Below are 25,292 nucleotides of genomic sequence, written 5' to 3'. Positions count from 1 at the left end.
CAGCCCACCAGGCTCCTCCGTCCATGGGATTTTCCAGGCGAGTGTACTGGAGTGGGTTGGCATTGCCTTCTCCATTCCAAGTCCCTAAGTAAAGGTATATAGGGTATTTTCCTCACTTGGATACATGAAAATCCACTTTAGGTTAAAAATCTCTTTACAATTTTACCTATGATTGCCAAGTTGAAATTATTTTAGAAAAGTACCATTGTTAAGTAGTGCAATCTTTTTCATCTAGATTGGACTGTCAGAATGTCAGAGGATCAGATCTTCAGAATTATTGAAAATATGCCTGACTTATTTGACCCCAAGCATTTCAAAACAGACTTTGTATAAAAAGTCTGCAAAACATGTCTTGTAGCCAACACTGCTTTCATGCCAAAAACTCAAATTGGAATACAATTTTAGAATGAAGTAGAGTTTTAAAATAGTCAATAATTTCTAGTTAACCCCTCAATTTTTATATCTTTCATATAAAGTATCTGTATCACTGATTAGATTGGATGGTTTATAGATTGAAATTTTAAGTGAATCTTTGAATGATAATTTCTGGTTTATGTGTATATTAAATCATGCATCATCTTTATAATTAAGCTAAATTAGCAATAACATATTATTAATAATCCTACATTAAAAAAATAATTACTGGTGTCAAAATTATTAAAAGTAATACTATCCAAATCATCCTAAGAGCTTCAATTGCTAAAGGGGTGTACAGTGCCTACTCCAAACTAAAAGGATCCTCCTTTTTCCTGATTGACTAAAACTATACTTACAATATTGAATCATATCCCTTTTTCACAAAATGAAAGTTTCATACAGCCTGTTTTAGTTCAAAGTGAATTAAAATTAGGCATGTTTTGAAAGTCGTCACTAGATTTGAGGGCAAGGGGAGGAAGTTGATAGATTATGAAACTATTGATTCCTCAGAGGACTACTGCAAACTATGCTGTTGGAAATATAAAATTACTTATAACAAGTTTTCTCACGCTACCTTAGAGTTGTGTATTCATATAGTGGTGGAATAGAGCATAATATCTCAAGAAATTTGTGAGATACATGGCAAATAATTTGTTATTATGACAAGAACCAGAAAAATAAGCTATACGACTTGTGAAATTTTACCCTCCCTTCTGTCTGCCCCCATTTCGAAAGAGAAAGATTTCTTGCTCATTGAATCAGCTTTCAGAACCTCTGCCCTTTTGTTGTACAGAATGCAAGTAAAGGAAGGACTTAAAAATTAGTAATAATAGAAGCAAGAGAAGTAAATTTGACCTCTATGATAAAGAGCTGATACAGAAAGCAGAGAGGAAGGAATTAAAAAATTAATCAGACTGGTTTGTTTCTCATAAATCAAAAACTTGTGAGAGTTTTCGAGGGCACTAGGAAAGGAAAGATAATTAGGAATATCTGGAGATGTTTTCGGAAAAAATTGAAAGTAACAGAAGATAAGGAAAAAGGATTTATTTTAAGCATATATCCTGTGGTTCATGGATGTCGACTCTTTGGCATTTTTAAGAGAAGTAAAGAATTAAATTATTTCTCAATTATTTTGAATGCCAGACTGATGTTTCTCTGAGTAATTCCATGCAGGGAAGGAGCCACAGGGAGACTTAGCTTTATTTAGGTTACATTACTAACAATAATAATTTACATATTTTTTAATAGACTGAATTAACACTACTTTTATTTAGTTGTATGTCTCATGAGTGGGGAAAAAGAGGTAAGTTAAACAGTTAAAACTCTCTTGCCAGAAACAACACAGTCCATTATGATCAGTCTGGTATTGATATACGGTTATTAGATGTGGCAATTTCAGTATACTAGAATCTGCCTGCAATGTGGAAGACCTGAGTTTGATCTCTGGGTTGGGAAGATCCCCTGGAGAAGGGAAAGGCTAACCACTCCAGTATTCTGGCCTGGAGAATTCCATGGACTGTATAGTTTATGGGGTCGCAAAGAGTCGGACACAACTGAGCAACTTTCACTTTCAGAAAGCTTATAAATTATAATTTTTAAAAATGTTACTCTCGTATTGTTTTTATCTTATTGATGGAGGTTTCGCACAGCTGATGTCAGAGTCAGAATTAGAACTTAAAACTAAAAAAAAAATTCAGTATAATTCACCACAGTATTTTGCCAGTTTTTAAAAAACCAACAAAAACTTAGTACCACTAACACTTCCATCATTATCTTTTTACTCACCAGATATGCAGATATGCTAATGGAAAATATTTTTCATAGTAGACAACTATTTTTATTGACCTATTAAGTTACCATCAATCTTTCTTATGTTAAACAATAACATTATTTGATTAAATAAGAGTATTCTTATTCCTTACTATCAACAAAGTACTTCACAGACCAACAGCACAGGTATCTCCTGGGAGCTTTTGGAAATGCAGGATCTAAGACTCTGCCCCAGATATATTGAATTGGAATCTACATTTCACTTGATCTCCAGGTAACTTGCAACCATACTAGAGTTTGAGAAGCACTGTTCCAATTCCTAGATGTTCTTCAAGTGAAATCAGTGACCATCTGTATTAGGATTACCTAGAACGCTTATACTCTTGCCTGGAAAATCCCATGGACGGAGAAGCCTGGTAGGCGGCAGTCCATGGGGTCGCGAAGAGTCGGACACGACTGAGCGACTTCACTTTCACTTTTCACTTTCATGCATTGGAGAAGGAAATGGCAACCCACTCCAGTGTTCTTGCCTGGAGAATCCCAGGGACGGGGGAGCCTGGTGGGCTGCCGTCTATGGGGTCGCACAGAGTCGGACACGACTGAAGCGACTTAGCAGCAGCAGCAGCAGCAGAACGCTTATAAAATATACATTTCCTGGATTCTTTCTGAGATCTAGTGGGGCCTTTGAGAACAAATTCTTAATAATATTCTATGTGATTGTGATGCACATGAAAGCTTGAGGAAGAAAGTACTGGGCATTTTCGTGTATCAGTATTTTGACCCATGTATTTGTATTCAGCTCTAAGCCAGTAGCTACATGTTTATTGGGTCTGCTGTACTTACAGGATTGGTTGCACTTCGTCAGTGCTTACTGGGCTTCCCAGGGGGCGCTAGAGGTAAAGAACCTGCCCGCCAATGCAAGAAATGTAAAAGACGCCAGTTCGATCCCTGGGTCGGGAAGATTCCCTGGAGGAGGGCATGGTAACCCACTCCAGTGTTCTTGCCTGGAGAATCTCATGGACAGAGGAACCTGGCGGGCTACAAAGATCGCAAAGAGTCGGACACGACTGAAGCAACTGAGCACGCACAGTGCTTATTGGTTCCTCCATCCTTTCTGAGCCTTCTAAGGCGTAATTGGAAAACTCTCTCTGGCCCGGTCTTATTGGCTTTCCCGATATCTCTACTCAACTACAGGGGGAAAGAGGGTTTTGTACATCTCGAGGGTAATAAGTCTTTCCCGAAAGAACTACCTAGGAGGCTAACTGTAGCTGATTCCTGAGGGTCTTTTACAAGAAGACATTCTTTTACTTCCAAAATACACTTAATTTATTTATTTTTGATTACTTTTTTTTTTTCATACATTCACATGAATCAGCCATGGGTGTACATGTGTTCCCCATCCTGACTCTCTCTCCCTCCTCCCTCCCCATCCCATCCCTCAGGGTCATCCCAGTGCACCAGCCCTGAGCACCCTCTCATGCATCAAACCTAGGCTGGTGATCTGTTTCACATATGATAACATATATGTTCCAATGCTATTCTCTCAAGTCATCCCACCCTCACCTTCTCCCACAGAGTCCAAAAGACTGTTCTATCCAAAATACACTTTAAATTCATAATATAGTACTAAATGCCTTCAAGGCTTTCTTTAAGGGAAAGGGCAATGCAAGAGAATCTCCAATACTTCCAGTGTCTTCTCTGCCACCTATAAGTTATTGGCCTTAGGCAGATTACTTAGCCATTTGAGCCTCCTTGCCGCACCTGTGAAATGAGGATAATGATACCTGCCTGAAGGTTGGGCACTGTTCCACTGTCCCTTGAGATCCTTTCCAGCTTTGAGATCCATGATTCCATTATTCCATCAAACCAACATATATCACAGTAATCACCATTTTGTGTTTCTACACTCTTGGATTCTTTCATCAATTTTCCTCTCCAATCTGTCATCTTCTTGAAGTCACCCATGTATACCTCTCCGTTACAACTATTTTAATAAAAATGAATTTAGAACATTTCACCAGAAGTTTAAAATTTAAGATAGTTAACCTGTCAGAGTTAAAACACCATGTCTGTTAATTATGCATTTAAGTGGATGCAGGTGAAATGAATGGGTGTGGATAAAGAGACATACTTGAGAAATTTAATAGTTGCCACTTAATTTAACTACTCTGAGCTCATCTAAGATGCATGAGAACAAAATAGTAAGGTGGAGCCTTGAAGGTTTCACCTGCAGTAGAAACAACTCAGCAAACACATCAATGAATACAAAATCTGTAAAATTCAATGAACCATAGAAGCTTACAAATTGAACAGAAAATTACTTTAAATTCCTGCCCATCAAAAGTGACTTAATCTCATCTATGTTTTCTGAGTTTATTAGAATTTAAAAAAAAATCCTCTGTTTTCATAGCTTCTAACAATTTCCTAAGTACAGTAGACAAGGTGCTTGTTGAACTACAATGTGATTTGAATAAGAGACCACTTCTACTCTGAAGAACTCTTGTTAAACATTTCCTGAATGCTGCACTTAAGCAGCTGTCATGGTGCTCTACTTACAAAAGACTTGGTTATACTGGTTTCTGTTATATTTGTACCTTGATTCATAGATAAATAGCTGTACGATGTATTGATTAAGAACAGAAGTGTTGAAATCAGGCAGACCAGGATTTGAATACTGGCTGACTTACCAGTTTCATAACATCGGGCAAATATCTTGTTTTCTCTCCTGCAATCGTGTTAATAATGCCTTCCTTTGAAGAATGCTGGGGATTAAAGGAAATAAATTTACTTTAAAATAGATTTAGGCAATTATTAATTTGCTCATTCATTTTGTCAGCAAATGTTTACTATATGCCTTCTATATGTCCACTAGATGACAGGAATGATGAATTTCTGACAGTCAGAAGAAAATTAGCCAGACGAGCCACTGCCTTCAATGAGATGATATTCTAATTGCCTGTCACAAATCCTGTCTCACAGTAATCACTGAACAGTTGATGATGATGATGATGACTATTTTTATTGTTAAAAGCATATTGTGGAAGTGAAAGTGTTAGTTACTCAGTTGTGTCCAACTCTTCGTGACCACATGGACTGTAGCCTGCCAGGGTCCTCTGTCCATGGAATTCTCCAGGCAAGATAACAGGAGTGGGTTGCCATTCCCTTCTCCAGAGGATTTTCCCAACACAGAGATCGAACCTGGGTCTCCTGCATAGCAGGCAGATTCTTCACCATCTGAGCCATCAGGGAAGCCCCTAAAAGCATATTACTTTTATCTAAAATTAAATATTAAACCCAAAATACCATTAAACATTGAAAGTGCATAGCAATAAATAAGTACATTGCCTGCTCTTGACATCTCCCATACACATGTGAAGCTTTTCCAAACTCACATTATATGTGAAGAGACTAAAACCATGAGGTACAGCCAAGTAGGCCTGAATCTGCATCAAAAGGAAAAATTTTAAATGAGCTTTAAAACTCAAGTTATATTGAAACTGCCCAGAAGAGAGGTATAGGGTGAGGCTTCAGAGCATGAACTCTATAGACATGTTATTAGGTTTGAATCCCAATTCTGACACTTGCTAGCTTAATGACTTTGGATAAGTTACTTAATCTATCTCTGCTTTAATTTTCTCATATATAATATAGCAATAATAATACTTGCTACCTCAAATAGTTGCTGTGGATAGTAAATGAGTAAATCCATGAAAATCCTTTTCAATAGTGCCTGGCACAAGTGAGGATAAACAATTTTGAACAATGTCATTATTAATATTATTAACATCACAAAGCACTTATCATTGGCATACGTATGATAATGCCAGTTAGAGAGAAATGTGATATGAGGTAACTAAAATGAACTTCCCCTGGATGGTACAGGAGGAATAATTCAAAACCCTGTACATATATCTACGTTTGGTTCAGTTCAGTTCAGTTCAGTTGCTCAGTTGTGTCTGACTCTGCTATATTTTTCAAATTGTTAATTTGAATGTTAATATATGTTATATGAAAAAAAAAGACTTCTATTGGATATCAATATGAGTTAGGAAAAAGAGAGTTCCATAATCCATAACTTCAGAAGGATTAGACAGCTTTCAAAGTCAAACAGCTTTCTTACTGCAGGACTTCTCAGAGCACTGGGTATACTAATGTGCAAGATCATTTCCAAAAGGAGAATACACTATTTCCCAAAATTACTTTACCGAAGTTTTGAAGATTCATTGTTAAAAGAAATAGTTTGAGAAACAATGATATAGATGGGAGGGAGATTTATCTTTGAAAAGACATAAAGCATCATCCTTAATTTACTCAACTGTTAAAAGAAAAAAAAAGTGATTTGAAACAGGTCAGAAGGAAAATAGAGAAAGGAGAATGGTCAATGGTGTGCTAAAGCCAGCTCATACTGTCTTATGAGACTCAAAGATTAAATTTTCAGGAATTTTGAGAGCCAGTTTTTAAACAGAGCCAGTATTTTTTCAGCTTTATTAACATATTATTGACCACAAGATATTTAAAGTGTACAATGTGATGATTTGACATATGTATATACTGTGAAAAGATTCCCCCCATTAAGTTAGTGAACATATCCACTATCTAACATGTTTATTTTTTCTGTGAGACTATTAAATTCTAATCTCTTATATAATTTCTCTGTTGTATACTTTCAGTTATGCAATACAGTGCTATCGACTATAGTCATCATATTCTACACTAGATCCTGAGACCGTATTCATAGTATAACTATGGCTTGGTTTTCATATTTCCCCCACTCCTCAGCCACTGGCAATTACTTTTCTACTCCAAACAGAGCCATTATTTAAAAATAAACTATATAAACTTACAAATAAATATGTAAAATTGAAAATGAACATCGGATCAGATCAGATCAGTCGCTCAGTCGTGTCCCACTCTTTGCGACCCCATGAATCGCAGCACGCCAGGCCTCCCTGTCCATCACCAACTCCCGGATTTCACCCAGACTCACGTCCATCGAGTCAGTGATGCCATCCAGCCATCTCATCTTCTGTCATCCCCTTCTCCTCCTGCCCCCAATCCCTCCCAGCATCAGAGTCTTTTCCAATGAGTCAACTCTTCACATGAGGTGGACAAAGTACTGGAGTTTCAGCTTTAGCATCGTTCCTTTCAAAGAAATCCCAGGGCTGATCTCCTTCAGAATGGACTGGTTGGATCTCCTTGCAGTCCAAGGGACTCTCAAGAGTCTTCTCCAACACCACAGTTCAAAAGCATCAATTCTTCGGCACTCAGCCTTCTTCACAGTCCAACTCTCACATCCATACATGACCACAGGAAAAACCATAGCCTTGACTAGATGAAGCTTTGTTGGCAAAGTAATGTCTCTGCTTTTGAATATGCTATCTAGGTTGGTCATAACTTTCCTTCCAAGGAGTAAGCGTCTTTTAATTTCATGGCTGCAGTCACCATCTGCAGTGATTTTGGAGCCCAGAAAAATAAATGAACATCATAAGTATTCAAAAGTAATCACTTCCTAAATATTTTACAGCATGCATGTTTTATTATCTATGCCCTTGAGGTTATGTACATCTATTGCATTTGTATACCAGAAATACTACATAGTGGTGTGGTATCCCACATCTCTTTTCAACCCTGTCCAGTGACTTAATCTTGATAGGTTGAAATAAGTCTTGATGAGGGTATTTGTACCATAGAATTGGGCAAATGCTATGGATCAGAGCTTGATTTATTGTTTTGTAGATTTTCTAGACTTAAGGATGCTATAGAGAAAATGTTAACAATGTAGATTAAACTTAAAGAAAAGATATGACAAACCTAGACAGTGTATTAAAAAGGAGAAACATCACTTTGCTAACAAAGGTCCATAGAGTCAAAATTACGGGTTTTCCAGTGGTCATGTATGGATGTGAGACTTGTACCATAAATAAGGCTGAGCACTGAAGAATTGATGCTTTTCAACTGTGGTGCTGGAGGACTCTTGAGAGTCCCTTGGACAGCAAGGAGATCAAACTGGTCAATCCTAAAGAAAGTCAACCTTTAATATTCATTGGAAGCACTGATGCTGAGGCAGAAGCTCCAATACTTTGGCCACGTAATGTGAAGAACCAGCTCATTGGAAAAGACCCTGATGCTGGGAAAGACTGAAGGCAGGAGGAGAAAGGGGTAACAGAGGATGAGATAACCAGTTGGATGGCATCACTGACTCAATGGACATGAGTTTGAGCAGACTCCAGGAGATATTGAAGGACAGGGAAGCTGGGCATGCTGTGGTTCATTGGGTCACAGTCAGACATGACTTAGTGACTTAACAACAAACTTAAAAGTGTGTCAGGTCTGTGGTAGTTACACTGTCAATAAGGCAAAATTAAGAAAATTATCTTTCAGTATTCAAAAAATATTATCTAATTCAGCAATGCAGTCACCAGAATTATTTATGGGCCAATGAGTGAGGTTCCAATGCTGGAGATGTAAGAGACACCGGTTTGATCCCAGGGTTGGGAAGATCCCCTGGAAAAGGGCATGGCAACCCACTCCAGTATTCTTGCCTAGAGAACCCCATGGACAGAGGAGCCTGGCAGGCTACAGTCCATAGGGTCACAAAGAGTCGGACACAACCGAAGCAACTTAGCACATATGCATGCCCAAGTGAATTTCCAACATACATCATCACTTTCACTTTTATCTTGTCCATTAACATAAATGAATAAGCCTTGTCTTGTTAATGTGGTATATCATGTTGGTTGATTTGCACGTATTGAATTGTTTGGAGTATTCTCTTATGATTATTTATATTTCTGTGATAAGAAGCATATTTTGGATTCAATAATAGGGACCTACAAGCAAAGTCTATAGATTAAAAAACAAACTTGAAAATACTAACTTGGAATATTCATTTTGAAGTGAACCTTAGAGATCCTCAGACCCATTGCAAATATTGACTAAATTCACATTATAATTCCATTATGTGCCTTTATTTTATCTTCAGGAAGATTAATGGATATCAGGAATTTATTATACGCTTTTCTTTTGCTTATGTCTAAAAGTTTTTTAATAAAAGAGATTGAAAGAAATTAACTAAATATTTCATAGAGGGGATGCATTAAATTGTTTTTAGCCATATTTGTCTGCCTTAAGTTTGGACTTTGGACAGACAGCTATCAGCTCATTTTGGAGCTGAAATTTAATAACAATTAACACTGGATAAAAGTCTGCATACTTGCATAGCTTCAAACCTTTTTTGTACTCAGTTTAGTTCAGTTGCTAAGTTTCAGTTCAGTTCAGTTCAGTCGCTCAGTCGTGTCGGACTCTTTGCGACCCTATGAATTGCAGCACGCCAGGCCTCCCTGTCCATCACCAACTCCCGAGTTCACCCAAACTCACATCCATCGAGTTGGTGATGCCATCCAGCCATCTCATCCTCTGTCATCCCCTTCTCCTCCTGCCCCCAATCCCTCCCAGCATCAGAGTCTTTTCCAATGAGTCAACTCTTTGCATGAGGTAGCCAAAATATTGGAGTTTCAGCTTTAGCATCAGTCCTTCCAATGAACACCCAGGACCGATCTCCTTTAGAATGGACTGGTTGGATCTCCTTGCAGTCCAAGGGACTCTCAAGAGTCTTCTCCAACACCACAGTTCACAAGCGTCAATTCTTTGGTCCTCAGGTTTCTTCACAGTCCATCTCTCACATCCATACCTGACCACTGGAAAAACCATAGCCTTGACTAGATGAACCTTTGTTGGCAAAGTAATGTCTCTGCTTTTGAATATGCTATCTAGGTTGGTCATAACTTTCCTTCCAAGGAGTAAGAGTCTTTTAATTTCATGGCTGCAATCACCATCTGCAGTGATTTTGGAGCCCCAAAAAATAAAGTCTGACACTGTTTCCACTGTTTCATCATCTATTTCCCATGAAGTGATGGGACCAGATCATGTCCAACTCTTGCGACCACATGGATTGCAACACACCAGGCTTCCCTGTCCACCACCAACTCCCAGAACTTGCTCAAACTCATTTCCATTGAGTCAATGATGCCATCCAACCATCTCATCCTCTGTTGTGCCCTTCTCCTGCCTTCAGTCTTTGCCAGCATCAGGGTCTTTTCTAATGAGTTCTTTGCATCAGGTTTTTGAACTAGCTGCAAGAATTTACAACATTCTTTCCACTTCTTACCATCCCCTCCAATCAAACACTCATTTGCTCACTTTTTCCTCACCCAGATATCTCATGGACTTACACCAATGCTCAGGTTTTAGACACCACAGGGGACCTCACAAAATGTAAGCCCACAGTAATTATTATAACTCAAAGTTTTATTGATGTTTAATTTAACTGTGGGGAAATTTGTCATTTGTCTTCCTCCATCTTCCCAACCACCTACCACCAATACTTCAACACTCTTCTGTTTTAATGTCTCATGCATTTTCACACTGATAATCTTCCTATGAAATGTGTAGTAATGCTTCACCTAACATTTCTCCCAACTTTCATTTTATTCTAATATAACATGATGAGATAAAAGTTTTGCATTCTCTCAACAGGTTCCACAGCCCTGTACCCAAACTCTTATATCTATGGAAAATTTAAATTGGTGTTAAAAATCACCCAGTCTTTTGTTTTCAAAAGTATGTACACAGGTTATTATTAGGCATTGGCATAAAAGGGATTGCTTTACTTCATGAATTCTGAGCACATTTAATGTGCTAATAGAGTTGATTTTTTTTTAAGATTAAGGAACACAGCATTTTCCAAATGCATGTGATCATGGAAATGTTTTTCCTAGAACACTCTTTAAACTCTTGAGTTCCGTGGAATATGACTTGAATTAATTCCATCCTTATACTGCAGAAGGGGAAAATAGGACCTATAGAGAAGAGGCCACTTGCCCAGAGTCCCAGATACATATGGTAGAATGAAGATTTTCATGGTACACTAGGACCTTTGAGTTCTCATACCCAAGTTTTCAATATCTTTGAGTGGGTCCGGCCACATTCCTTTCTTGGTTCTTATAATAATCAATAGACCATATTAGCTAGTAAATCAAATATGGGTGAGACTAGAGGTAAGAATCATTCTGAAAACTTAACGGTTAGAGGGAAGAGAAGGGTGGGACAAACTTGAGGCTGGAGTTGACACATATACACTACTGTGTACAAAATAGATACTGTATAGCACAGGAAACTCTACTCAATGATCTGTGGTGACCTAAATGGGAAGGAAATCTAAAAAATGTGCATATATGTATTTGTATGACTGATTCACTTTGCTGTACAGCAGAAACTAACAGAATATTGTAAAGCAACTATATTCCAATTTTTGAAAAAAGGCAAAACTCCTCTCAAGATGTGAACCCATGAGATCAGACAAGTTGTGTGCATCCAAACTACAACAACAGAACAAGAATAGGATAGACATCCCCATTCCAAAAGGGGGAAATTGGAAAGAAGGAAGGTGGGTCCCAAGGAGGTTCAAAACCCAGCCAGGCAAATTTCATGAGATCTTAAGGCTGGAGAATAATTCCCTTTGGCTTAATGCTCTTTGCAGGCCCATTGCAGCAGATGGCTCACTTTCCAGACCCACTGGGGTGGTGGTTTTGCCCCCAGAGCTCTGCTGGGCAGGGTTCAGCCCCACAGCTCTGAAAGGCCCCACTTTGGGCAGAAGTTGTCTGGCCTGTTGAAAGCAAGGTGATGACTTCCCTTTTTGAGACCAAGGAGGCAATCCAGATGATTTCTGCATCATCTTTGGGATCAGTCTTCCTCCCTTGTCTTCAAGAATAGCACATGTTTGCAGCCAATCAGCTCTATGGTCCTGTCCTATAAAAACCTAGGAGTCTGATAAACTTCTTAATTCCTTCTTATCTCTTTCCTCTTCAGTTCCAACTGGCCATTTTCCTGCTCAGGTGGCTGATTAAGTGCAAGGTTCATACCTACATCCTTTATCAAAAGGATGCTTAGCCACACCCTTAGCATTCCCTTCTGAATATACTTTCTCTCTTTTTTACAATATGGATAGACTGAGGATTTTCCAAGTCTAGAAGTTCTTGTTCATTTTTGCTTAATAATTCCATCTTCAAGTCATGTCTCTCTTCCCAAATTTTACTATAAACAGTCTGGTGGAGTCAAGTTGCACCTTCAAAATTTTCCTTAGAAACCACTTCCAAAAAACAGTAGAACATGAACACAGTTCTGCCAAGTTCTGTGACACTTTATAACAAAAATCTGCTTATCTCCATTGTCCTTATTTCTACATGAGGCCTCATCAAAAGGCTTTTACTTTATTTACCTTATTTTACCTTTTACCTTATTACCTCATATTTCTACCAAAATTCTGTTTATGATTACTTAGGTACTCTCTAAGAGGATTGAGGCTTTGTCTACAACTCCATTTTTCTTTCTAAACTCTCACCAGAATAGTACTTAATGGTCCACTCGCAGCAATGTAGGCTTTTCCTAACCCCTACCCATTTAGTCAGTTCCAAAATCACTTCCACCTTTTACATATTTTCTATAGCAGCACCACAACTTCTTGGTACCAATTGCTGTTTCAGTTCAGGCTGCTATAGCAAAATTCCATAAAATGGTGACATTAAAAACAGGTACTTATTTCCCATAGTTCTTGGGGCCAAAAGTCCAAGGGCATGGACAGATTCTGATGAGAGTTTTGTCCTGGGTTGTACACTGCTGACTTCTTGTCATATCCTCATATGGTGGATAACAGAGAGAGAGAGACAGGAAGCAAGCTCTCTCACTTGCTTCATCCATGAAGTGCACATATCTTTTAGATCATATTTTTCCATTTTTGTCTGGGAAAATCAATTCACTATAGACATAAGATACAAGAAATTTAGCAATAACAAAAGACATTCAACACATTTCATTAAAAGTAAAAGTGTTAGTCATCCAGTCGTGTCTGACTCTGTGACTTTTGGACTGTAGCCCGCCAGGCCACTCTCTCCTTGGAATTCTCCAGGCAAGAATACTGAAGTAGACCGTCACTCCCTTCTCCAGGGGATCTTCCTGACCCAGGGATCAAACCTGGGTTTCCTGCACTACAGGCAGATTGTTTACCATCTGAGCCACTAGGGAAGCCCACATTTCATTGAGTACCAACAATACACTAGGCATTGTATTAGGCCCTGGGGCTAAAACCGCAAACCATACACAGTCCTTGGCATCATGGAATTTACTGTCTTATAAGGTATACCCACTACTGAACAGGCAATAATGCAGTATAAGTATAGGATGACACAAAACTACAGATGAGAGACAAGTAACCCAGATTTGAACGGGAGGAGGACTAGGATTATTTCACAGAGGAAGTGATATTTAAGACCCCTAAAAGATGTGTAGGATTTAGGCGAAGGTGAAAAGGTTCAGCAAAAGGGGTTCTAAACTAGAAGAACATCTTCAAAGCTATGAGATTAAAGAGAACTTGACATGTTTGAGGAATTGATAGCATCTGAAGTATAAAGGGTAAGAGACTAGGCTAGAGTGACAATGCTGCTATATCGCAAAAGACGGTGAGAGCCACATTAAGGACTCAGGGGGTTACACGGATGGGACTGGGAGCACTGACACGTTTTAACAAGAGCTGGGTGCAAAGTTGAGAAGTGATACGAGGCAGTCAAAGACCAGGCGGAAAGCTGTTGCAGTCATCCCAGGAAGAGATAATGATAACCATGCTAAGGGAATAGCAAAGTGAACAGGGAGAAGCAGGGAGAGTTTATGAGGTAGATTAACAGGATTTGGTGGTTGGTATGTTGGAAGAGGTAAGACAAAGCAAGGCAAGGATGAACTGGGTAGATGATGAACCATTCACAGAATAAGGATCCCAGGGGAAGAGAACACTTGAAAAATGGGAGATAAGACTATATTAATAGATATGTTAAGAGGAGACTGTTTCTTAATACATTTTTAAAGTTAGCATTCTGTACAAAAATGCAAAATGTATATTGAAAAAGTATATCTCTGTCATACTGTCACACTATTGTCTTACATCAGTAAGGAATATACTAGTAGAGAATCCCTTTTACATAATTTAGTAAAATTTGCAAATAACCTTTTACTCCTTTCCTGGAAACATAAATTATTTCTAATCCTCAACTACTACTGTATTGTCTGAGCTCTCCTGGTTTTAAATATATTTTTGATATAATAAAAGAGAAACTGACAGTCCAAAGTTATCAGAAACAAATATAAATTGGAAGCTACAGATGGACTAAAATTTAAAGGCATTGTGTGCTTTTGATTCATACTTCCAGATTGCTTTGAGCTCTTTTAAAAATATTTTTCTAACAGTTGGTAAAAATGCTCCACGTGGAATACCAACAATTGTAGCAGCTGGTGTTTACGGCAAATGACAAGGCTGAATTAAACAATTATTATCTTTATTTCAGGATGGCTTGTAAAAACAATAAAGTTTTAAGAAGGCATTGACTTTTAAAGGAGGTCCAGCTGAATTCATGTTCCTATCTGTTTGGAGCTATAGTACTAACCTTGAGATCAAAATAGAATACTGCTAACATGGAAAAATTACCTCAAAAAATCATGCAAAAGTTTACACAGCTTATAGCAAAACATATTCTGATAATAAATTACAAACTCAACTTGCTAGCTAAATTGGAAAAAGTCTCAGGATTTTTATGTAAGAACTCTAGAAAATTCCTAGTTTTGAAAATCAGTAAGAATTCTTACCCTTTATAATCAAGGAAGTTCACCATAAACAATAGAAATTCATTTTAAAAAGAAAAAACCACTTACCAAGTTAAATAATTGCTTCTTCATTTATCATAATTGTGTTTTGCTTATTTGCCCCATTTTTTATTTAAATAGCATCTCATAGTTTCTATTATCTTTTTAAACTGAAACTGGTGGGAAAATAATAAAGAAAGGAATTCATATTCACTTCCTTCTGAATTGAATGGGACGTATGCTCCAGATATATGAGAAATCTTGCTGAATGGTAGAAAATGTATTTTGCTGATAAAAATACCGCAGAAGTATTCAGGCACAAGATGCTGAATGCCATGCAGTTTTATATCAGCAGATATAGCTACTTCTCTAGTCCTATGATGTATGTATAGCTTATCCATTCATGTTTACAATTAGTTGGCAATCAGAACTTAATTGTGGGTTCGAAGCTATTAAAGAACAACCAAAGCAGCCAGGAATATAACATGTAGAAAGAAGAAAAAACGATTGCAGTTATCCTCTACTTGCTGCTACTTCTTCCTCCTAGCCATTTGCTAATTTATAGCTCAGGGCACCAAAGTCACCAAAAATAGTGTTCTAAAGTCTGTGGCAGTCTCACTGATCAGAGAGATGAAAAATCAGAGTTCAGAACTTCAAGACAGACACTGTTTAAGGGACTAATATTCTGAAGAAAGGCTTCCCTGGTAGCTCAGTGGTAAAGAATCTGCCTGCCAATGCAGGAGATGCAGGAGACACGAGTTTGATCCCTGGGTTGGGAAGATCCCTTAGAGAAGGAAGTGGCAATCCACTCCAGTATGCTTGCCTGAGAAATCCCATGGACAGAGGAGCCTGATGGGCTATAGTCCATGGGGTCACAAAGGAGTCAGACACAAAACACAACTAAACAACAGCACATTCTGAAGAAAAGAAAGCCTAACATTCTGAATGCATTTCACCCCTAAAACATTTGCCAATCCCTAAGCTGTGCACTTGTGATTGAGAGACAAAAATTGAAGTTCATATCCTGTTAAGGAGATAGAGCCTAGTAAATACTCTGGGATTTCATTTAATATTCTTAAAGCCTTAGATCCTAAGACCCAATATAAATTATAAACATGCTAGTTTTCACAAGTCCTGAAACACAACTTCAAATCAGTTCAGTCCCTGATTGAATCAAGGTACCCTATTAGTACTGTATCTTCCTATTTATTTTAATTGGAGGCTAATTACTTTACAATATTGTAGTGTTTTTTGCCATACATTGACATGAATCAGCCATGGGTGTACATGTGTTCCCCATCCTGAACCCCCCTCCCACACCCGTCCCCATCCCATCCCTCAGGGTCATCCCAGTGCACCAGCCCTGAGTGCCTTGTCTCAGGCATTGAACCTGGACTGGCGATCTATTTCACATATGGTAATATACATGTTTCAATGCTATTCTCTCAAATCATCCCACCCTCGCCTTCTCCCACAGAGTCCAAAAGTCTGTTCTTTACATCTATGTCTCTTTTGCTGTCTCGCATATAGGGTCATCATTACCATCTTTCTAAATTCCATATATATGTGTTATTATACTGTATTGGTGTTTTTCTTTCTGACTTACTTCACTCTGTATAATAGGTTCCAGTTTCATCCACTTCATTAGAACTGATTCAAATGCATTTTTTAAATAGCTGAGTGATATTCCATTGTGTATATGTATCACAGCTTTCTTATCCATTCATCTGCTGATGGACATTAAAATCTCTTTGGAGAAAATTAATATATCCTAAAGTTTTTCATAGATAGTATCGAATATTCAATATTAAATCAACTGGCATACATGTACAAAGGATCAAATTATTAAAGGCCATGAAAAAATAGACAATATCAACAAATCAAAAATCAAGATTCTGAAGTCATCAAACACAGACTTTAAAATAACCATGATTAATATTTTTAACAAAAGAGGTTTAAAGAAAGACATAGAATTTCACCAGAGAATCAGAATCTACTAAAAAGATATCTAATTGATATTACAGAATTTAACCATAATTAAAAACTCAAATTCAATACATGGGTTTAATATCAGGACAGTAGAAAACAAGATTCAGAATAGATATTGACAGAAAATATTAAAATTGGTACCCACAGAGACAAAAAGGAGAAAAAATATAGAAAAGAACATAAGAGATATCCAGGACTTAGAGAAAATATCTAACATATGTGGGACTGAACTTTGTAAAGGAGAAGAGAGGAAATAACCTACCAAAACTTTTATAAAAGCGAAAAACACAAAAAGTTTAAGAAGCTCTTTGTACCCCAAGCAAGAGAAAACAATGAAAACCAAGCTTATATCCATCACAATAGAACTACTGAAAGCTACAAACAAAACAAAACAAGTCTTAAAAGCACTCCGAGGAAAAAGATACATTACCTTAAAAAGAGTAACAAAAAACTAAGTGCTGACTTCTCAAATTTTTCAACAGAAACATTGGAAACCAGAAGAAAATGAAATGATATCATTAAAGCACTGAAAGAAGATGGTTGCCAATGCAGCATTCTTTATTTAGGGAAAATAGCCTTCTAAGATGAAGACAAAGTGAAAATCTTTTCAGACAAACAAAAACTTAAGAGAATTTGTTGCTGCTATAGAAATACTTAATAAAGTTCTTCTAACAAAAGGAAAATGATCCCAGATGGAAGTTCAATCATACAAGAAGAAAGAAAGACCGCAAGAATGAATACATAGATATGCAGACCTAAATGAATAATAATTGTGAAAATAACAGATAAAATAAATAAAATAATTTCAAATTACAACGTCGCATTTCGAAAAATACTGCTCCTACCAGACTTCTGAGCCATATATTCTAGCCATTTGGCTGTGAGGGAGATAAGCACAGGATACTGGTGAAGGAGAGAACAAGGGTGTCCAGACATCTTGGAGACACGAGAAAAAGTTTCCTGAGAAAGAAGTAGGCATAAATTATCTCTGGTTACTCCCCTTAAGACATTCTTTGTTCTTGAAAAATCAAATAGTCCATGGTTTCTTGAACATAGCCGGTAGCTTCCTCACTTAGGATTTTGCTCATGTTATTCTCTCTGCCTAAAATGCAAACATGATTTCTACCTCACCTCCCTCATATGTTCAAATCTTTCAGGTCTGACCTTCGGTGCCTCTGTAACTTTTAAGCCCTTCCCTGGCCACACACCATCAACCATCCCTGATACTCCAATCCATACGATGATAATCTCTCTTTCATAAAAGAAATATGTGTTTATGTCATCTTGCTTATTAAGATTTAGATTCTTTAAGAATGTCCTCTCTTTTTCATCATTTCATCATTTACTCAACAAATACTGAATAAATGGAAAATGGATGGATGAGCAGATGCATGGAGAAGCCTTTATGACCATTCTCCAGATGAGTACAGATTTTGCTATGATTTGACACTTGCTTAACTATTAGTCAAGGTCCATCATGCCATTTTCTCTCCATCCCTGCTTTCTTCTAGTTTTAATCACATGTTTTGGATCATCAAATGCTACAGCAGGAATATATTTGAGCTAGGGAAAAGTCTCAGTAACTAATTTTGACCTTGAAGTCAGTTAAAAGGGTGCTATAAAAGAGGAAAGTGGTAGCTGTTTATATTATGATTTGGTGATGGGGAAAATATGAAAGACAGTGAGTTTTTTAATACATTCAACTGGTTTATAATTTTCAGAGTAAAACATCAGCAAGTACATCCTTTGAGATCAGTGTTTCTCCATGTTGCTTTGTGTCTGGATCAGGACAGGGAAAGTAAACAATATTCACAGTCAAATGAAAACAAAATACTGAGTTGTTCTTTTGTGCAATGCACTGGCCTGCATACAGATAGATGAAGTCTGTACAAATAATCTATGTTCAGCCATGCAGAGATAAAACCTGCCACTAACACCAGCAATGTAGAACAGAAATACTGCCTGAACCTTCATATACACAATGAAACAAACCTCCTCAACTGAACACATGTGTTCTCAATATTTTTTCTGGTAAATATTTAAGCAGATGATCTAAGAAGATCAGAGTTTGCCATTTTTTAAAATGCCTGTGGTTTGACCTTTGTGCAGTGAGTGAGTTTTCTATAGGCCTTAGAAGCAAACACAACAAGAACGAGGCAGAATTAATAATGTATCCCATGGACTTTAAGTGCCTTAAACAGATGTGACTAAATGCCTACCTACAATCCACTCTACCCTTCTCCGTAACATTCGTGATCTTGTTGGAGATCTCCGTGTGCTCAGCTCAAAACAAAACAAAACAAACAAAAAAATACAGACATGTGATAGTGTTTCTTGAAGCTGAGGACAGGTCATGTGACATAGGACTCCTCAATGAAATGTAAGCAGAAGTCAAGCGCAAGTTTTTGACAATTACAATTATTTTCCTGGAATAACACTGCCATCTTCCCTGTACTCCTCTCAGGAATTCATGAGCTCAGTGCCTAGGGCTGTACCACAAGAGTTGTCAGGTAATCTGAAGAAAAAGCTGAGAGAATTTCAAAGACCTCTATTCTGAACACTCAAGATGTGGAACTAATGTTAGCAATGCGAGCAATCTCCAGACTTAGGTGAGAAAAAAAACACATGTTTTTTTGAAACCAACACAATTAAGGTTTTCAATTACATTTGGGCTAAAATTAAATCCCAGAATTAATCACAATGATTTCTTATAATTTCTACTCACAAAAACCTAGTATATACTGTTTTTCTCAACAAAACAGGAATGAATGAATAGGTGAATAAATGAATGAACTATACAATCATACTAAGCAATCATTCTACCATTCATGGCAAATGTACAGAGTCGGACACAACTGAAGCAACTTAGCAGCAGCAGCAGGAAAAAAGAGTGTGAAAAAGCAATACAAAGTTCTATGACAGGCAGCATCACCCCTTTTCAAAATAGACCACTGGGCATCACGAGTTATAGATTACACGTATGAACAAAGCAATAGTGGTCACTGTTCTACCCAAGATCTGCCTGTGAGGCAGATCCCTGTGCCAGCCAACTTCTTCCATAAAGGGCACTGAAATTTTGGAATCTGATGTGTTAGAACTAACTGCTTTTCTATGACCACCTCGATCAGAAATGGAGAGGGAAAATATCTGCCATGGAGAAAATCAGGAGAATGAATGTTAGGCCAGTGGGGACTGTGGGAACAGGGAAATACGCTGGGTGGTGGGGCGGCAGGCAGGCTCCTTTAGGAAGGCCTCTAAGCAATATGCCAAGATTGACAGGTAAGGCAATGAATTTCCTCCCCTACTCTATTTAAGAATTTTTTGTGTCAAACATGTTTGACTCCACTGTTCAATGTCTGACTTCAGAAATATTAAAAGTAGTTCTGCACTATAGAAAGCTCAGGGACTCCTCTATAGCCTGCTACTCAAAGTGTAGCTCCTACACCAACACTATTAGCATTAACTGGGAGCATGTAGAAATGCAGGCGTTTGGGCCCCAACTTGGACTACTGGATCAAGTGCTTCTTTTGCATGTTAAACTTTGAGATATACTCTGCTAGAAGGCTTACTAAAATATTATCTGTTTTGATGTTTGAGTAGTTATTTAACTATATTTAAGTCAGTTGAGACAGTAAAAATTAATTTCCCCTTTGGTTTGTAAATCCTCTCCTTAATAATTGATTCAGGGATTATAACTTCTCTAAATCCTAGGTATCAAATAGTTTTTAGAATGTCTCTCACACAACTTTCCTTCTTCGTACTGTTTTATTAAATGGTTATGTTAAAAATTCTTGAGATAAATTGATACATGAAAGAAGATGAGTCTCCCTTCCCCTCTGCTGGTGGTTGGAAGAGATGTCATTCACCAGGAACTGCATTTACTAAATCTAGAAATTGGTCCCTTTAGTAATCCTTTTGTTATTTACTTCAAGGTGGGGTTCTGACTATTATTTTAGAGCCTACAAAGCCCTTGGGAATCTGAGTCATTCTGTGCTCCCTTTTGCCAATGTACTTTAACTTGTAGGCAAACTCTAAATGAATGGCATGAAGAAAGGCCAAATGACTTGGCTTGAAGGTAGAAGATTCATTTTTACAGACATTCTTTAAGAAAATGAGTTATAGTGAGGTTAGGAAATTCAAACTCTATCTGCTGACCATGCCTATTCCAGAAATGATATAACTGTGAGTAAAGTTATTGTCTCCACATTTCTTCAAAGAAAGATGTCAGGGAGGGCAGAGGGTGGCTAATTTACCAAGGATTCATTCCTCCTGCCCACAGATATGCACGTTCCTTGGGCAGAGCGGTTATAGTTTTAAACATTACAGCCAGATATGCAAAGAAAATTCATTTTCTTTTTTTTCTTTGCAGCCTATTGGATTTTCCTTGATGTCTATCAGAGGGAGTCTTTAGTTCAACTTCATAAATTGTCTGATACAATAGTCAGTTGAGTTAAATGCTTAATCTCTTTCAAATAAAAGACTCAGTCCTACAGGTTCTTCCTCCACCCAGGTCCTCTCCAAGAAGGCCCTGGATGAATGGAATCCTACTTTGTATTGTCCTCTCCTTTCTTTTCTGAAGAAGGGCTGCTTCTGGTGTCTCTCAGGAACCACCAGGTATGACTACTTCAATCCCTAAGCTTGCAGGCATCTGCTGCTAAAGTTTGAAGCAGATATAGCGTAGAGCCCCTCTCTCAGTTTAGTCACATCCTACTCTTCCTGAGTGATTTGGCCCCACAGTGGACCACCCTGGTACAGCAAACCCCTCTAAGACTCAAGCATATTCTTCATCTATAGCTTGGCCCTAGGCTACCCAACACACAGCCTTTATCATAGTCACTGGATGTCTTGCTTCAGGGACCTATGGTAGACCCAACTCCCCACACTTCAGCTTTCTTCAGCATCTGCCAAGGGGCATGCAGGCACCCTTGAGTTCCTTGTCTGCCTCCCTTGCTACTCTCTGCCAATGAGATATGCCATTGCCCTTGGCCATGATGGGGTAGTTGCTACTGGGACAGAATTCTACAAAGCCAACACAGAGGACAGAGGTATGCGGAGAACATAAAAACCTTATATTCCGTCTTATTCTGCTTCTCTCCTCTTTTCTCGAGTATCTGGCTTTCCAATTCCTCTAAACCAGTGCTACTCAGATGCCAATAATGGGCCAATAATGGTCCACATCAAGACATGCACAGGAATTGAAAGTGAAGATTTTGATACTCTTAATAGCAATTTAGCAGAGTAATTTTATATCTATCAAATCTAATGCTTTTCTATTTGCTTTTTCTCATAATTAATTTTTAGTATGTTTTAAAAATCATAGATACAAGATGTATTAAAAGCTTTTAAAATGTGGTTCTTCCTCATGGTGAATTTGAGAGGTATGAAACCTCTATCTATCTACTTTTATTAAGCAAGCGTCACACCTAGAATCATGGAAAGGGCATCCTCTTTGTGTTATGGGAGAAATATGAGATGAGTCCACCAGACTTAAGCCTGGATGTGCTGGAGAGATTTATGACATCTTTTTTCTTGACAAAATCTAGATTTTGAGCTTATTTTAATTTTTAGATGCAAACCTAAATCTTATTTGACAGTTAAAGTTAAGCAGATTCCCTGTGTTCTGTTGGGGATGGTGTCCTGACACCCTTCACCCAAAGCATTAAAACCCATTGTCTCAAGGAGTGAGAAGCCCCAGAGCAATGTGATCTACAGAATAAGGACAAGATATATCAAAGGAAGGGCTTCCCTGATGGCTCAGTGGTAAAGTAATCCACCTGCCAATGCAGGAGACACAGGTTCAATCCCTGGATCGGGAAGATCCCCTGGGAAGGAAATGGCAACCCACTCCAGTATTCTTGCCGGGAAAATCCCATGGAGAGAGGAGTCTGGTGGGCTACAGTCCATGGGGTCGCAAAAGAGTCGGACACAACTTAGCAACTAACCAACAAGATCAAAGAAAATGTTATCCTGAGGTTGCCAATGTAAAAAGGGTTGGTTGGAGAATGACTCTACTTCAACAAAATCTGAAAAGAATGTTTTTCATAATTTTTAAAAAGCTCACATAAGCAATCAATACAATGTGTCCCATGTGTTCCTGTTCTTTGCAAAAGAATAAAATTGCCAGCAAACCATCAGCATTCAAGTATATGTTGCAGTATCTGCACCAAATATTGAGTCTCAGTCTTTTCCAGTAAAAAGGCCAATGAAAAGAATTTGTAGATGACATTTGAACAACATAAGTTGAACCCTGTTTCCTAGAGAAAGCTTGCACCAGCTGGGATGCCTGAAGCAGTTCTGGCACTAGGTGGGTATTATTACTATTAATATTTCATTAAGCTTCTGGCTGAGCATCCTGTTGAAAGGATCTCTCAAAACTAACGTTAACATCACCACTCTAACAAAATAAGACCTAAATTAGGAAACAGGAGAAAGCTACAGTGATTTCTCATCCTATTGAACTACCTTAGATGTTATGTTGAATCTCTTTGGAGTTAGGTTTCAAAATACAAGTTCCTTTGTTGCTACCAAATTGAAGAAAGGCTAAATTATGCTTGAACATAATTGTTTTGAGACTGTCTTACGTCCCACAGTTTCCCTGTTGGTGCCTTTTTTCCCTCTGCTCCTTACCTCCACCCCTTCTTCAGGGATCCAGACTCCTTCAGTGTGTCTGCCAGGCTTGATCTCAACTCCAACCAAAATGGAGAGAATCTGATGTGATTTATCTACCCAAGTTGATAAATTAACCAATTATATAATAACATGACTGTCAGTCGATATACTACTTAAGGAGTATTTGCATCTCTACTTTCTGACTTTGATTATAATTTTAGACTTTAGAAAACTGCAAGTCACACTACGCTTATCTCATTTGAGAGAAAAGAGACTTTTCTTCAAGGAAAATCTGTAGTCTCCCCCTCCCCTACCCAGATGGAACTCTGCTTCCTGAGTGGAATCCATACTTTAGGTGATACAAGTAAAAGGGCAGTGTTTTTTTTCACCAGCTTCTGGAACCAGGCATGACGGTGGCCCTCTTGCCTTTGAAGATGAAATTCCTCATCTTAGGTGATATATTAAAATATATTCACATTATAGATTAAATATATTATATATAATTATGTCAACTAAATTTAGTTGCAACAGGCTTATTGATATACTGTCAAATTTTGTAGGAATTTATTTCACTTGGTAGTTTTATTTATTTTAATGTTTGCATATATATTATAAAAAATATATGTTTTTACTTATTTCAATTTGGCAGCTTCCATGTTTTGGTGTCAGTTTGTCTTTTGCTCTCAAATATTTGTATTAGCTGTCTTGGTCCAGGTTCCTCTCAAGCAGAATCTGAGATGAGCAACCACGTACAGGTGATTTATTATGGAAATGCTTCCAGCAGATGGGAGAAGTAGGTGGGGACGAAACAGGAAGCCAAGCATGGGTATGATTTCAAATGAAGTCCCAGCCTCAGCCTGATCCTGTGGGGAGCTCTGAAACACCACACAGGAAGGCTTGTCCTATCTTTTGAGGCAATGGAGTTGGGCTTTTGCACTTTCACATCAGTCAGTCACTGGCTGGCAGCCAGTAGACAGCAATATTCCCAGGTACTTCCCTTACTGGTAAGGCAGCTATGTGTTCAAGAACAGTCCTCTGACGGAAATAACGGAGCCTTTATCAGCAAAGTATACAGTGGCTGGGGGACAGGAGCATAGGGCTGGTGAGAGAGACTGGGGACAGGGCATCTGGGAAGAAAAAACAGTCCTGCACAAAAGGCTTTGAAGAGATCACAAGCACCATGCCTGGAGCACCTAAGAGATGAATTAAGCCTTGAAATCCAGATGGCTTCTGGCATATCATAGGTCTGCCAAGAGGTCTCCCCCTACCTCTGCCCAGCCTAATTCCATCTTTATCATATTCTTTCCTCCTTTAGCCCAAGACCCAAGAATTGTTCATGGAGTCTGGTACACTTGAGGAATCGGCTACATCTCCAGAATTAAACACAACCAAGGAGTATTTTAGCTGATAAAATAAAATAGTATTTAGCTATCTGATAAAAGAAATGGTTTTTTCAATGATTCCTCTATTTTCATTGTTATAATTTTATGTTTGTCTATCTTATCTTTTGATTTATTCTTACTCAACAATGGTCTCCAACATTTTAACCTCAAATGTTCTCTCTTATTTAATGACCTGATTCCAACTCAAGAGATACAAAGATCCTCTTTCTAAAATGATGTTGGCACTCTAATTGACTTCTTTTTCGAGTATAGTTTTCACGTACATATGCAAAGCCTTATACTTCAGAATGGAAAAGAATGTAAGAGACTCTTCCATGAATGGAAGGAGACTATGGAATAACTGTTTTGAAGATGCAGGCCCCACAATAGAAACTGTGATCTTGGCAAAAACACTGCAAACATGAAAAGGAAATTTGAATC

The 25,292-nt window shown here is 38.0% G+C and overlaps 1 long non-coding RNA gene across 1 annotated transcript in view; it reads left to right on the top strand.

Moving 5' to 3' along the window:
* The window catches only part of LOC129651485 (uncharacterized), a 28,603-nt gene extending 3,684 nt beyond the window's left edge, over positions 1 to 24,919 (top strand). Inside the window, exons 2-4 of the long non-coding RNA XR_008714178.1 lie at positions 23,042 to 23,164; positions 23,862 to 23,922; positions 24,785 to 24,919. This is a non-coding gene — a long non-coding RNA (uncharacterized LOC129651485). The remainder of the gene's footprint in view (positions 1 to 23,041; positions 23,165 to 23,861; positions 23,923 to 24,784) is intronic.
* Positions 24,920 to 25,292: the final 373 nt, after the last annotated feature.

The sequence above is a fragment of the Bubalus kerabau genome, chromosome 4 (genome assembly GCF_029407905.1).
Source record: "Bubalus kerabau isolate K-KA32 ecotype Philippines breed swamp buffalo chromosome 4, PCC_UOA_SB_1v2, whole genome shotgun sequence".
Lineage (NCBI taxonomy): Eukaryota > Metazoa > Chordata > Mammalia > Artiodactyla > Bovidae > Bubalus > Bubalus kerabau.
This window is presented reverse-complemented; position numbering and strand designations above follow the sequence as displayed.